A 14966-nucleotide genomic window follows, 5' to 3' on the forward strand; every position below is an offset into this window, starting at 1 on the left:
GTTGCCTCATATCCAGCCTTGATAGGAGAGTTTGTGCCAAGTCTTATTGTATCTTGTTATTCTGAGTTTGACTGATATCTGTGGGAAACCTGCTCTTTTCTGAAGGAAAACAGAGGAGGAGTGTCTCTGGGGGATAGGTGAGGTCTGGGGGTGGGGGAGCAGGTACAGTAAGAGAGGAAACTGCTGTCAGGAGGTATGAGAGAAAAATAAATAAAAAGTAAATAAATACATAAATAGATGTTATGACTATATTTTAAGAATGTAATTTACTAGAATCTGATTATTCATATATGTATATGTAAGATTATATATATTGTCTGGACATTGATGGCACATACCTTTAAACTCAGCATTTGGGAGGCAGAAGTAGGCAGATCTCTGAACTCAAGGCCAGCCTAGTCTACAGAGAGAATTCCAGGGCATCCAATGCTACATAGAGAAACCCTGTTTCTAATATTTGTATCATAAGCATATTGAGGAGTTATGTTAATTTAACACATTGGAGTGATGAGTAAAATCAATAATTTAATGAGTACTGTTAAAAATAAAACTTATTTTAAAAATAAGAATAAAATTTTTTAACAATAAAACTTTTCTATTTTGTTGCAAGGCAACATGGAGGAGTGAATTGTAGATCTGGGTCTCATTGTTCATAAAATGTTAAACTTGTGATGACACCTTCTATGGTGGTTTGAATGAGAATGGCCCCCACAGGCTTAAATATTTGAATGTCTGGTTCCCTATGGGGCATTCTCATTCAAACCACCACACCTTCTTACTATGCTTTATTAGTAGCAGCACTAACTAATATCTGCAATCTTCATGTTGGAAAGCACCTCTTAATATTTATCCTAGGGGCCTTTTAGGCAGAGGACTCAGTTACTCTTAAAATGCCCAAGTAAGGACATTCAAGAAGCTTAGTGTCAACAGTGAGCTAAAATAGACATTTGAAGGAATAAAAACATGCCAGAAATGGAAACTGAGCTAGCGTTTCCTAGAAAAGCCTCTGTCAGTGTCACTGTGGTTATGCACTTAGCTGAGTTTCTCATTTGCAAAAAGCCGTGTCACAGGCATAGGCTGACATTTTGGTTCACATGTTGGGCTCCTGCTGCCTTGCACGAACCACCTCCTTAGACAGCACCCTGGCAAGCCTCTCTTCCTCTCTCACTAGACAAGCAGCCACCTACAGTGAGGAGGGAGAGAAGGAGAATGGAGAGAAGGAGAATGGAGGGAGGAAAATAGAAAGCTCTGCACTGATGCAAAGGTCCCAGATTTGCTAGGAATACTGTCATTATTCAACAGCCTTTTAACTCTGTTGAAAGTTTTGAAAATCCAAAATAAATACCTAGAGTTTGGAATGACCAAAGAGAATGAGCTCTTTTGGAAAAAAGCTAATTCAGCTCAGTAACCCTTTATTGAGCTTCCTGCCCTGTGCCCTTCCTTATGCCATGTGCTGGAGGCAAGAGAGCAGGCATGGCGCACAGGATCCTTGTGTTTTCGGAACTTAAAACCTAGGGAGTGAGTGGAATGAGAGGAGCACTCTAATGCAAAACTACTAGCACAAGTTCTAGTTGACCCAACCCTGAAAAGGTTCAGTAATAGATGGGGAACAGGCTTCTATGTTATGTAAGAAAGACCATCTGATTGAGTTGCCCCTGGAGAAAGAAAAACCAGAGAAGGTTGTATTCTCTCAGTTTGATGAACTTGCTTCATGAACATGTCTAAACTTGCCTCTTAAACTCCTCATGCCCTTACTTCTGAGGTAAATAAAATCTCTCAGCAGCATTTAAAGCAATGGGCATCTAAAAGTAATGCTGTAAGGTAGATGGAGGTTGGTAACCAGTGGTCTTTTGGCATTTTAGATTATATTTCTCTCAGAGAAGAAAAAGGGATTGCTTTGAATTTTTTGTGTTGTTTGGTTTGGTTTGGTTTTTTTTGAGACAGGGTTTCTCTGTGTCACAGCCCTGGCTCTCCTGGAACTTGCTTTGTAGCCTAGGCTGGCCTCAAACTCACTGAGTCCTGCCTGTCTCTTCCTCCTGAGTGCTGGAGTTAAAGGCTAACGCCACCACTGAGCAGCAAAAGAGGAATTTTTAAGACCACAGTTCCCATAAACATTCAGCTGCTTTTCATTGTATATGCATAGATGAATAACTAACAAGCTAATAAAATTATTGAGCAATAACCTAACTTGGGACAGAGAGACAGCTCAGAGGTTACAATGCACTGCCTGTTCTTCTAGGGGTCCTGAGTTCAATTCCCAGCAACCACATGGTGGCTTACAGCTATCTGTAATGAGAACTGATGTCTTCTTCTGGTCTGCAAATAGAACAATGTATATATACTAAATAAATTGGTCTTTAAAAAGGAAGGAAGGAAGGAAGGAAGGAAGGAAGGAAGGAAGGAAGGAAGGAAGGAAGGAAGGAAATCTAACCCATAAACCACAGAATTTATCATCAATATTTGGCCACCATAGTTTTTATATATCGTCTCTGATATCACCAACTGTCCTTTCAACTAACCCGAAGCTACTGTGTATTTGCTTATTCGTTATTTATTTAGCTTATTCTCATTTGGTGTTAAAATTACTTCAATGACACCACAAAACTTATATATTTGGGTTTTTAATGTTTTGCAGAAAAAATTAGGTAGCATATTATGGACAATTCTATAAAAAATCATCAAATTTGAAATATTTGTTTCTATAAAACTAATTAGTGACTTAATTCTATAACTCACGCAGTCCTTGAACTTACTGAAGTCCTCCTGTCTATGATTAGAGGTGAGAAACACTACACCTGTTTTACATACTTTACACTGAGGCAATTCCGTTAACTTTGTTAAAAATGATTTCCACAACTCCTGTTACAAAGCAGTGTGAATTCTGACATTTAAAAGCTGTGTTTGTAGCTCTCACATAACTTAATTAGAGAACGCAAATTACATGTGGCACAATCTACTTGCAAGTTGTAAATTCGAGAGGTGCACTTTTCCCAACTTTTACACAGGTAAATTAGAAGGCAGAAAAACTGAAGGCTAAGGGCCTGTGGTCTGGGAGGGACACGGGGTGGGGGTGGGGGGAGGTCCGGGAGTAGCGGACTGGGAAGGACAAGCGTACAGCAGCAACGTACACACGTGCTTCTGAAGTTCTACTTTATTCATCGGCTGATAATGAGGGCAAGAAAAACGTTTAGTTAGGCGTGTTAGATTCTCAGTATGAACGCAGATAAGAAATATTTTACCTAATGCATTTTGTTGTAAGCCCCCCCCCCCCCTTCTGTTTTGTATGTCCTTAAAGGGACGTTTAAATAAATGAGATGTTAGTTAATGAGTTGCTAAGTGGCTCTGGGTCGGTTCGCGCGTCAGCCTTGTCATTTTCTGGCACACGCCGCCCGCCCTGGGCGGTTTCCCTCTTTTCTCAGAACCACGCTAAGCACGCGGGGCGCTAGTGCCGGGGTCACACGCATAGGCTCCTTTCTCACTTAGTTTTAAACCCTCCCTCTGCGGCTCGCTGCGGGCGTGGTGAGAGCGCAGGAGGTACTTCCCCAAGCTCCCGGCACACCCACCGGGGTACTTGCCCTGGTCACAACACCGGGGACCACGCTACAGCGCGGACTCCTGCGGGTGGCGCGGCGCTCGGCCGGGGGTTGCCGGGATCCCTCTCTGCGTCCTGTGCGCGGGAATACCTCTGGTAAGTGGCAACGAGGAACCCAGCAAGGAGGCTTCGCGACTCCGTGGTCCAGTGTCGGACTTCCTTTCACCCTTGGATACTGACTGGTCCTTATTAACTGAGCTTTGCAGGCTTCACTAGGATGAGAATAATGGTTGGTGCTCTTAACGGGGGTCTGGCGGGGAGCCACACCTGGGTGTCATCCGTGACCCGTCCCATACTCAGGAAAGTAAGTCAGGCATTACGGATTCATTATAGTGAGGTGCTGTCTTAGAAGTAGAAGTGAGAGGGAGGAATGAAGAGAGAGGAGAGAGGGAGAGAGAGAGAGACAGAGACAGAGACAGAGACAGAGACAGAGACAGAGAGAGACAGAATTAAATTTCTGATATTCCGAATGGGTACAGCGCTGCTTGTCTTCTGCATCCCCCAGGCCTGATTCGGTGAGTCCTCCGCTATCCCTTCCTTAGGCACATCAGTAAGCTCAGATTCGTACCTTGTAGCTCTTGAGTCACCGTGATTAGTTAGATAGGATGGCAAACTCTGAACCTCAGTCTGACTTTAGAGGAGAAGAATCATCTTACAATAATTTCTCAGTAATGGGTTCTCTTTCCTTCTGCTGCACCTGGCTTGTTCTCTAGCAAATTCTTGCCGTTGCTGCTTTTAAAATGTAACCACCAAATCTCAGAAGAGATCTGGAACAACGGTTTCCTTTGCTCTTGGAAGTTTCTAGTACTCTTTGCATGCGGCAGCAATATTTTTTTTTTTTTTTTGCTGTTTTTAAGATAAAAATATGAACTGAATGTCTGTTTTTCCACACTACCTTTGGTGGGCACTGTAGCTAATAGAAGACTTACTTCACTCCTTCAAAGTTAAAATCAGAGATATACTAAGAGTACAGCAAACGAAGAGACAGCACCTAGTTTTAACCAAATTAATCTTTCAGTGACACTAGAAGAACGTTTAAAGAGAGGGATCAAAAGTTCAGGCTACCTACCTGAATTTTAACAATGTCTTTGAAAAAAAAAATGTGCTGGTGTTCTTTTCCTTTTCAGCTTCAGATAGGAGGGTTACTTACTGAGCATGTTCTATATGATGGGTACAGGGCTTAAGAGCATCTCATGTTAACCCCACAACAGTCCTATGAATCAGGGACCGTTTTCTTTCTCATTCTGTAGCCAGGCCTCACAGCTAGAATCATCAGCTGAGACTGCAGCTTCTTTCCCAGGTCTTCTCAGTTCTTGACTAGGCCAGTTGCTGCCTAGGGATCTCATTTGGAAAGCTTAAAATGAAGTGATAAGAGCATACATCATCCAATTCAGCTGTGAGCTAACTACTTCGTGGCACTGACATGGGAGCACTGAGGCTCACTGAAAATAAATGAGTTGTATAGACAGACCAGTTCCCAGAGAACTGCGAAGGGCAGCATGAGCGGAGCTGCTCTTAGGTTAGCAAGCATCTGGAGTGATGGAGGAGCGAGAGGAATGCACGGGACATACTCTAGTGTGACTCTGAGAACGCTCCTAAGATGCCCGTGTCATCTTCATCACTGCATACGTCACCACAGTCTAGAAATGGTAAGAGTTACTTTGTACAGTAAAGCAAGGATTAATTACTAAATTATGTGCTCTGCATTATGGAAACTTGTTAACAAAGGCCAGAAAAGATGCTCAAGTTTAGAATAATCAGAATGTGTTTTGTCATTATAATGTCAAGGAAAGGAACTGGTTAAGTAAACATCAGGCAGAGATGTTGACATGTGGGATGACCCACATCGGAGCACTGGACTGAGTTCCCAAGGTCCAGTTGAAGAGCAGAAGGAGGGAGAATATGAGCAAGGAAGACAGAACCACGAGGGGTTGGTCCACCCACTGAGACAGTGTGCCTGAGCTAATGGGAGCTCACCATATCCAACTGGACTGGGGCTGAACGAGCATGGACCCTGGACCCTCTGAATGTGATTGACAATTGGGGAAGACTCAGGGGCCAATGATAATGGCACTGGGATTTGTCTCTACTGCATGAACTGGCTTTTTGGTATCCTTTTCTCTTTGGATGCATACCTTCCTAAGCCTGGATGTTACAGGGAAGGCCTTGGACTTCCCACAGGGCAGGGTGCCTTGCCCTCTCTCAGAACTGGAGGGGGGTGAGGGGACAGGTGTGTGGAGGAGTGGGAGGAACGTGGGAATTTCGATTGGTATTATTTATAAAGTAATTTAAAAACGAGGAAAAAACTTAAATCTAACCTCTAAAAGAAAAAAAGAAAAACCTTGTAGGATGGCTGTTTGTCTTAAGTTCACCTCACTTTATGAACAGGCAGAGGGTGATGTCACAGGGGAAGCAAACTTGTCAGGATTTTCCAGGGCTCAAGAGGGAGAAATAAACCTCATGCCTCCACGTGTTGACCACGCAACTTCAGTCCTGAAGTATCATACAGAGGCCTGTCCAACAAACCGAGGAAGAAGCATCTTGCAGGGGATTTGATGTTCTTTTAAAAAAGGATTTATTATTGTTGTTTTCACGTGTGTGTGTTTGTGTGTGTGTGTGTGTGTGTGTGTGTGTGGTGATGAGGAGTGGGTAAGTGCACATGAGTGCAGTTGCCCATGGAGGCGAGAGGTATCCAATGCCCTGGAACTAGAGTTCAAGATTGATGTGAGCTGCCTGATATGAGTGCTGGGAACTGAACTCAGGTTCTCTGCAAGAGTAATTCCACCTTGTAACTACTAAGCAATTTCCCCAACCTTATGATTTAATTTTCTCAATAAATGTTGGTTTTATTTGGGGTCATTTTCTTTTGTTCTTTTATTTGGGGGGGGGGGTTCTGTTTTGTTTGATTTTGGGTTTTTTTGTTTTTACATCACAAAGTTTCTCCTCCCTCCCCTCTTCCCAGCCCCTCCCCCTACTCCACTACCCTTCCACACCTCGACTGTTTCTCTTCAGATACAGGTGGGCATCCCACAGCTATCAGCCATGGTGTATCAAGTTGTAGTGAGACTAGGCACCTCCTCTTCTGTTAAGGCTGATGAGACAATCCAGTAGGAGGAATGGGTCCCAAAAAGCAGAAAACATAGTTAAAAACAGGCCTTGCTCTCACTGTTAGGGGGTCTCACAGGAAAACCAAATTACATAACTATAACTTATATGCAGATGGTCTAGATCAGTTCCATACAGGCTCCCTGGTTGTCAGCTCAGTCTACATATGTGTGTGTGTGTGTGTGTGTGTGTGTGTGTGTATCAGGATGTCATTAGAAATCATTTCATGACGCTTTATTTTAGATGAACTTCTTGCTATGCTTCGCAGGCTGGCCTTGAACTCCTGTGCTATAGTGATCTGCCAGTTTCAGCTTCCTGAGTGCTAAAGTTGCATGTGTATACCACCTTACCTAGTTTGGCCATTTAAATCTTTTAGTAGCAGCAGTAGTAGTAGTGATAGTAGTATGTGTTTATGTGTACCCATGTGCACACCTGCCACAGTTAGCGTGTTGAGGTCAAGGGGAATGCATAGGCATTGATTCCTTTCACTTAGGAACCCAGGAATCAAACTCAGGTCATCAGACTTGCACAGGAGCACTGCTAACCTCTGAACCACTTGCTAATTCTCCTTGTTGTCTGTTTTTTGTTTTGTTTGTTTGTTTGTTTTCCTTATGCCGTCCTGACTTAGATGGAATCTCAATGTGGTTTTTATTTGCATTTCACTGGTTGGTAAAGTCGGACAGTTTATATATGCCTGCTAGTTCTTTGTACTTCATCTTTTAAGAACTGCATGTTCTTTTCATTAGCCCATTTATTGACTGGGTTGTTTGATTTCTTGTTGCTTAGGTTTCTTTTTTTATTTTTATACATTCTATATACTAATACTCTGGTGCATAATTCACAAAGATTTCTGCAGGCTGTCTCTTTACTTGATTAACTATTTCTTTTTCTAAGTAGAATCTTTTACATTTCATTAGGTCCAATATGTCCATTTGGGTTATTCCTTGCATGACTAGAATCCAGGTGAGGATGTCCCTGTCTATGCCCATGTCTGGAAGTATTCTTCTTACCTTTCCCTTAACAATTCTAGGGTTTCTGGTCTGTCACTCAGGCCTTAGGTCTGTTTGGAGGTGATTTTTGTACAGGTCCTAGGTTCAATCTTCAACATGTGGCTATCCAGTTTTCATAAAACTACTTGTTGTCTTAATAGAACTACTGACTTAGCCACATTTAGTATTTTGAGCATCTTTGTTAAAAGAAAAAGTAGGTGACTGTGTCTGTGAGATAGAATCTTTGTCCTTGGTTCCACAGATCATGTCTGTTTTGTGTGAATATTGTGCTGTTTTAGAGTCCTGGAGTACAACTTGAAATCAGGAAGGTAACACACCTAGCTTTATTCTTTTTGCTCTGGATTGCTTTGGCTATCTGGGAACTTTTGTGTTTACAAACAATTTTAAAGGTTTTTTTTTTTTTCTGTCCTGTGAAGAATGTCGATGGAATTTGATTGGTGGCTTCACTGAAACTGGAGTCTGCTTTTGGAAGTGTCACCATTTTCACAATGTTAACTCCTCTAATCCAGGAATACGGGATGTCTTCCCCATCTTCTAGTGTTCCTTTCTTGAGTGTTGAGTGTTTTAGGCCTTTCATTGAAGAGGTCTTTCACTTCTTTACTTGGGCTTATTCTAAGGTGAGATTTTTGTTTTGTTACTGTTTGTTTTAGCGTGTGTGCTAAATGCATGTGATCCTGAGCACATGCATGCGTGTGTGTGTGTGTGTGTGTGTGTGTGTGTGTGTGTTAAATGGGATGGTTTCCCCAATTTCATTGTCTGCATGTTTGTCATAGGTATATAGAAAGATTACTAATTTTTTTATTAATTTTTTATCCTGCTACATTACTGATAGTGTTTATCCATTCTAAGTTTTTTGGTGGAATTTTTAGATTAGTTGGTTGGTTGGTTGGTTGGTTGGTTGGTTGGTTGGTTGGTTGGAGACAAGGCCTCACTATTAAGTCCTGACTAGGCTGGAACTGCCATGTGGAGCAGGCTGACCTCTAACTCACACAGATCTACCTACCTCTGCCTCCCCAGTGTGAGGACTATCATACTGAGCTAAATTTCCTCAGGTGTAGATGTCTTTTGCAAACAAACACACCTTGACTTCTCCCTGTCTTCTTTGCTCCCCTTTTATTACCTTCTCATGTCTTCTTGTTCTGTACTATATTGAGTAAGAGTGGAGAAATTAAAAGCCCTTGTCTCGCTCCCAATTTAGAGGAAATGCTTTGAGGTTCTTCCCATTTAGCATAACGTTGGCAATAAATTTGCTGTGTGTATTGCCTTTATTATGTAGAAATATATTCCTTCCATTTCTAATGTCTTGAAGGTTTTTATCATGAAAGGATGTTGGATTTTTTTAAAAAGCCTTTTTTGTTGAGATGATCAAGTGGTTTCTATCCCTGATTACATTAATGTACTGTATTACATTTACTGACATGTGTGGCAAGCCATCCATGTATCTCAAGAATTAATACAGCAAAAATTTTTTAAGGATAAATGAAAAATAGATCCTAAAAGTGCTGAAAATAAGCAAGCAAGCAAACAAACAAACAAAAAGAAAACATTAAGGAATTTGCTAAACTCAAGCAAGAAAGGAAAGTTCCTTTTCTCAAGTAAACGCTAAGGAACTTATCTTAGAACTGGAGACAGTGAGATAAGTGAGAATCCAATGGCACCTCAGTAGCTACACCCAGAAGACAGGTGTGTGTACCAAATTTGGTTCACATCAATGATGTTTCAGCTTCTGGGGAGAAGAGAAAACTTTGAACTCTGAAGAAGGGTTGCTGGCTACATGGTGACTTTAGAAACTGCCTACTAATTTCAGAAGAAGGAAGGAAAGTCTAGCTCTCTCAATTTTACTTAGCTGAAAATTTTGATTTACTAAAGCTTGTCACGCCATATGGAAAATTATGAAAGAACACACTAAAAGAATAGATATTAGGGTATCATGGCACTTAACTATCATGTGATTGGAGCAGACCACCCTCCTCGACCAGTGCAGGTCTGCATATCCTTCACAAAAACCCAAAAGGTGTGTCAAGCAGGAGATACAGCATCAGAAAAGAGGCCAGGTCTGTTTTTTAAAGCGGTATTTCTGTGCCAGACAAGAACATAACAAAGATGGTTCCCCAGGTGTCCAGCTTTTGCCTGGTAAGAGGCAGGGGTGACATACAAATTGAAAACTCAGATGAGGCTGCACAGACTGCTGGAACATTCCCAGCAGGAAATATTCACCATCCTGTTGCTGTTAGAGCAGAGGTGAAACAAGATGTTAAAACAACCCCCTCCTCCACCCCCTCCTGCTTTGTAAGCCTTTTAGACTCAAGCAAAGAGAACACAGGCCATGATAATTTGTAGTACCTGTAATGGAAAGATCCCTGCCACCATCTCCATCTTCTACTCCAAGGAGAGGTGGGTTTGTTTTTTGCTTTTTGTTTTTGTTTTTGTTTTCAGTAATGACTAGAGAAAACTTTATACTACCAAGGTCCAACCCTCAGTATCTGCAGATGTTAAAAGAGGAGTATTAGAGAACTTTAGAGAATCTAAAACTTTTGGATTGTCTATTCAGGAGGAGAAGGATGAACTTGAAAATACAAAGGAACAGCCAGAGGAGAAGCTGAAGGCAGGTTACTTGCAGCACACTGCACCTGAATATATTTTTTCCTTTTGCAATCTATGATTTGATCATTTTGTTATTTTATGTGTGGGAATGTTTTGATTGTATGTATATCTGTACATCATAGCCATGCCTGGGGCCTGTGGAGGCCAGAAGAGGGTGTGAACTGGAACTGAAGTTAGTTACAGATGATCATGAGTCACTATGTGGATGCTGGGAATCAAACCCAAATCCTCTAGAAAAGCAGCCAGTACTCTTAACTGCTGAATCATCTGTCCTGTTCTAATCTGATAATTTTAATGTTGGCTAAAAGAATTATTTTATGGGAGACCAGGCATCACTCAGGAGGCAGAGGCAGAGCAGGCAGATCTCTATGAGTTTGAGTCCAGCCTGGTCTAGAAAGCAAGTTTCAGGACAGGTAGAATTACACAGAGAAACAAAGTCCACTCTTAAAAAATTATATTTTAATCAGGGAATATCTTGGAACTGAACACATGTTTCATAAAAATGTTTTGTATCTCTATTATGGAAAAACTTTTGACATGACTTTCTTAGTATTCTGATTATTTAAAAGCATACAAGTACAGGCTTAAGCTTGTAATCCTAGCATTTAGAAGGGGGAGGTAAGAGGATAAAAAGTTCAAAATTAGGACTGATGAAATGGCTCAGTGGGTTAAGTAACTTGTCACCAAGTCTGAAAACCTCGGTTTGATCCCTGAGACACACAAACTGGGAGAAGAGAACCAACTTCCACAAGTGGTCCTCTGACCTCCGTACACCTGCCATGGCACAGGTGCACATGCACAAATAGATAGATGATGATGAGAATGAGGATGATGATGGTGGATAGATAGATGGATAGATAGATAAAAGATAGAATTTTAGAAATTAAACAAAGAGTTTAAGATTATCCTCAACATGCAATGAGCGTGAAGCTAGCTTAGATTACATATAGCCATGTCTCAAAAAAATTTCAATTACACAAAAATATTTGTGTTTTTTCAAAGTTTTGAGTCATTGGAATTTTGTATTAGAACCTTGAAAGTTATCAAAGATTTGTTTTTGTTTTGTTTTGTTTTGTTTTTATAACAGGCTTCCTTGACTCTGCTATTAAGTTACAGCATGACTTTGTAACACAGCAAGCAGTGCACATTCAGAGTCAGCATTTGGTAGCTCAGCGGTGAACAAAAATGTCACCTATCAAGAAGGTGGAGTAGTGAGGAACAGACAGCAGCCCATAACAGTTACCTGTTAACCTTTGAGCGGGCTTCTTTCAATGTCTAACGTACAATATTTTACCTTGTTCAGGGAAATGTACAATTCCAGTACACTGAAAATGATTAAGAAAGCAACACAACCCAGGACTAAAGAGAAAATGAAATAGGCAGGGGCCTCGGTGGACAGCTTACCTGGTAAGTCACGGGCCTGAGACTCTACGGCTAGCCTTAGTTTGTCCTCACAATACCACCTTCTTCTTTCAACTTACAGCAGAAGGAAGCAAATGAGAATATACAGAGTGTTCATGTCTGGGTGAAGTCATTACCTGCGGAAGACCAAGTATTTTGGTTTTTTCATAGTCTCCTCAAGGACAGCTTCCAAGAAGCTGCCTGTTTTGCATTTGTCTCTGGGGTGAGTGTGCAGAGACTGACTGGGAACACCTTCTGTACCTTCTTCCTGCCTCTCCTGGTCGTGCTCCCTCCCTCTGAGCATTGTTTTCACTGTCTGGAAGCCATGGGGCGAGTGATGAGTCAGGGACAGAGTCTTTCATTCTGTGTTTCAGAGAGAGCTGTAGTTTTGAGATTGACCTTGGAGGCAGGCTGTGTAAAGGATGTTTACAGCCTGTGTGAGGTTTCATTTTATTGGAAGATGTCTCATTTACTTGAAGGTTGTTGAGGGGTTTGAACTTCTCATAAACGGAACTGTTTTTACCTGATTTTCAGGGGCAATCAAAGCTTCTGTTTACATCCCTGTGTTCCGCTGCTTCCTGGCTTCTCTCTGATGACTTGCTCGGCTTGCTTTCTTTTACCATCCAGTACCTCCTGCCCAGAGGTGGCACTACACCCAGTGGCATTGGGACCACCAACATTAATCATTGTACCATTCAGAAACACGCGCTCAGTAGTGTCACTGCCCCCAGTGACCTGGGACCACCTACATTAGCCATTAATCAAGAAGATGCACCACAGACTTGCCTACAGACAATTTTTTTTCTTTTTTCTCTGAAAATTGTACAATATATTTTGATCACAATTTCCCCTCCCTCGTCTTCTCCCAGACTCTCCCTACCATACCACAGTTTTCTGACTGTTCAGAAAACAAACAGAAAAATAGAAAACAGAATTTAAAAACAATGAAAAAGCATAAGAAACACACAAGTACAAAAAAAATTAAGCACATAATCAGAACCCATAATGCACAAGCAAAAGACCAGTAAGATATAAAAAATATACCCAAACAAAGCAATATGAAAAACAAAAAAAAATCTACAAAAGCACCATTCGTTCATTTTGCATTAGCCACTTACTGCTGGGCGTTCGGTCTACCCTTTTATACCCAGTGAGATTCCAAGGGAGAAAATACATTTGTCCTTTGCAAATAGGTATCAGTTGTGGATAGCTTCTTGAATAGGGATGGAAAATAATGTCCACTTCCCCTTCTCATCATTGGAACCCTGTCTGGCTTGAACCTGTGATGGCCCTGTCTGTGGTCTCACCATCTCTGTGAATTCAAGGTGCATCCATCCTTCCTGCTGTGTCTGGAAGACACTGTTTCCTGGTTGTCCTCCACCACCGCTGGCTCTTACAATTTTTTCACCTCCACTTCCTCATAGCTCCCAGAACCCTAAGGGGAGGTGATTGATATAGACATTTCATTTAGGTGATTTTTCCTAAGTCTCTCACTCCTTGCACATTGTCCAGTTGTTGGATCTCTGTTTTAGTTTCCATCTACTGAAAGAGAAAACTTCTCTGATAGTGGCTTAGTAAGGCACTGATCTATGGGGATAGTAAAATGTCATTAGAAGTTGTTTTATTGTTGTGCTCCTTTAGCAGAACAATAGTGTATTTCCCCTAAGCACATGCCCTGTCTAATCTCAGGTTCTTGGCCATAGAAGCAGTGTTGGGCATGGGTTCCATCTCACGGAATGGAGACACTATCAGACACTATAAGACACTAATCAGAGAGTGGTGTCTTATTCTCATAACATTTACACCCTTATTGCACCAGAATAACTTGCCACCATTGTACATTTAGAATTTGTAACTGGGTTGCTGTTTACTTTTCTCCTCTGGTACCACACAGAATATGTCCCAGTACCGTGAACACCAGTCAGTAAAGGTAAAGTCTATAGTTAGACACCAGCTCAACTTCTTCATGGTTAATGAGTTATGTAAGTGTTGTCTTCAGTCAAAGAGTGTTACAATCAGCTGGTGGAGAGCTACCAATAGCCCTTGCCTGAGTTGTCTAAGGGTGTCCATGGGGCCCCTTTGGCCAACAACTCAATAAGATGTAACCCATTCCTGTCACTTGAATTTCACTTGGTGCCAAAAGATGTCTAGTTGGGGTGTTGTCTTCTCGTTATTTGGTGACTCCATTTAGATTTATTTTATTATGTGCATAGTTTAAAATTTACACATTAGTAGATTTTTATATACCTCATCAAATGGCTCTTGGTGTTGCGCCTCTCATTAGTACCCCCCTCCGCCCCCTTTTGTCTCCTCCTCCCCATTTAATCCTCCTGTTCCATTCTCCCCACTCTCTCTCCAAAACTATGTATTCCATTTCCTCTTCCATGGTAAATCCTCCCTTCCCCACTAAGTCCCTTACTAGTTACCTAGTTACCTGTGGTTATATGGATTGTAGGATTCCTAGTGAAGGCTTAAAAGCCAACATTCACTTATAAGAGAATATATACCATATTTGTCTTTTGGGGTCTGGGTTACCTCACTCTGGCTGAACTCCATCCATTTACCTGTAAAATTTATGCTTTTATTTCTAGTAGCTGAACAATAAATTCTATTGTGTAAGTGTATCACATTCTCTTTATTCATTCATCAGTTAATGGACATCTAGGCCATTTCCAGTATGTGGCTACTATGAATAGAGCACATAAATAATCAAGTGTCTCTGTAATAGGACATAGAGTCCTTTAGGTATAGTATAGTTGGATCTAGATCTATTCCCAGCTTCTTGGGGTATAGTGGTTGTTCAAGTTTGCACTCATACCAAAAAAAAGTGTCCCACTTTTCCCACATCCTCACCAACATGAGCTATGCTATGGGAATATTTCAATTGATAGTCTCTCTTTCCAAATAACTCTAGCCTGCATCAAATCAACATAAACTAATAAGGACAACTGACCCTATTCAACTTCATAAATGAACATTTCACTGCTCAACCATAGCCTTCCCTCTCTTGCTCATCCTGATTATCTCAATATCCTTATTACAGTATAAAACTTTAAAAATCTCACAGTTTTTAAAAATTCAAACACTTAAAATTTAAGTCTTTTTAAAATATCCAAGCTCTCTGTAAATTCCAAAGTCTCTTTATTGTAGGTGCCTGTCAAATCAAAAATAACTTTAATACTTTCTTACTCCAAGGGAAAAAATCAGGGCACAGTTACAATCATATCAAAGCAAAACCAAAATCCTACAGTGTC

The 14966-nt window shown here is 41.2% G+C and overlaps 1 protein-coding gene across 2 annotated transcripts in view; it reads left to right on the plus strand.

Annotated features, from left to right (window-relative positions):
- The first annotated feature begins 3472 nt into the window (after positions 1-3472).
- Positions 3473-14966, plus strand: part of Il12rb2 (interleukin 12 receptor subunit beta 2) — a 78532-nt gene continuing 67038 nt past the window's right edge. The window contains exons 1-2 of one of the 2 annotated variants that reach the window (XM_048439977.3): positions 3473-3688; positions 11615-11718. The gene's annotated coding sequence lies outside the window, so the exon portion shown is untranslated. The remainder of the gene's footprint in view (positions 3689-11614; positions 11719-14966) is intronic. The other variant, XM_048439978.3, reaches the window with a different exon arrangement.

Source organism: Myodes glareolus, chromosome 6, assembly GCF_982192425.1.
Source record: "Myodes glareolus chromosome 6, mMyoGla1.1, whole genome shotgun sequence".
NCBI lineage: Eukaryota > Metazoa > Chordata > Mammalia > Rodentia > Cricetidae > Myodes > Myodes glareolus.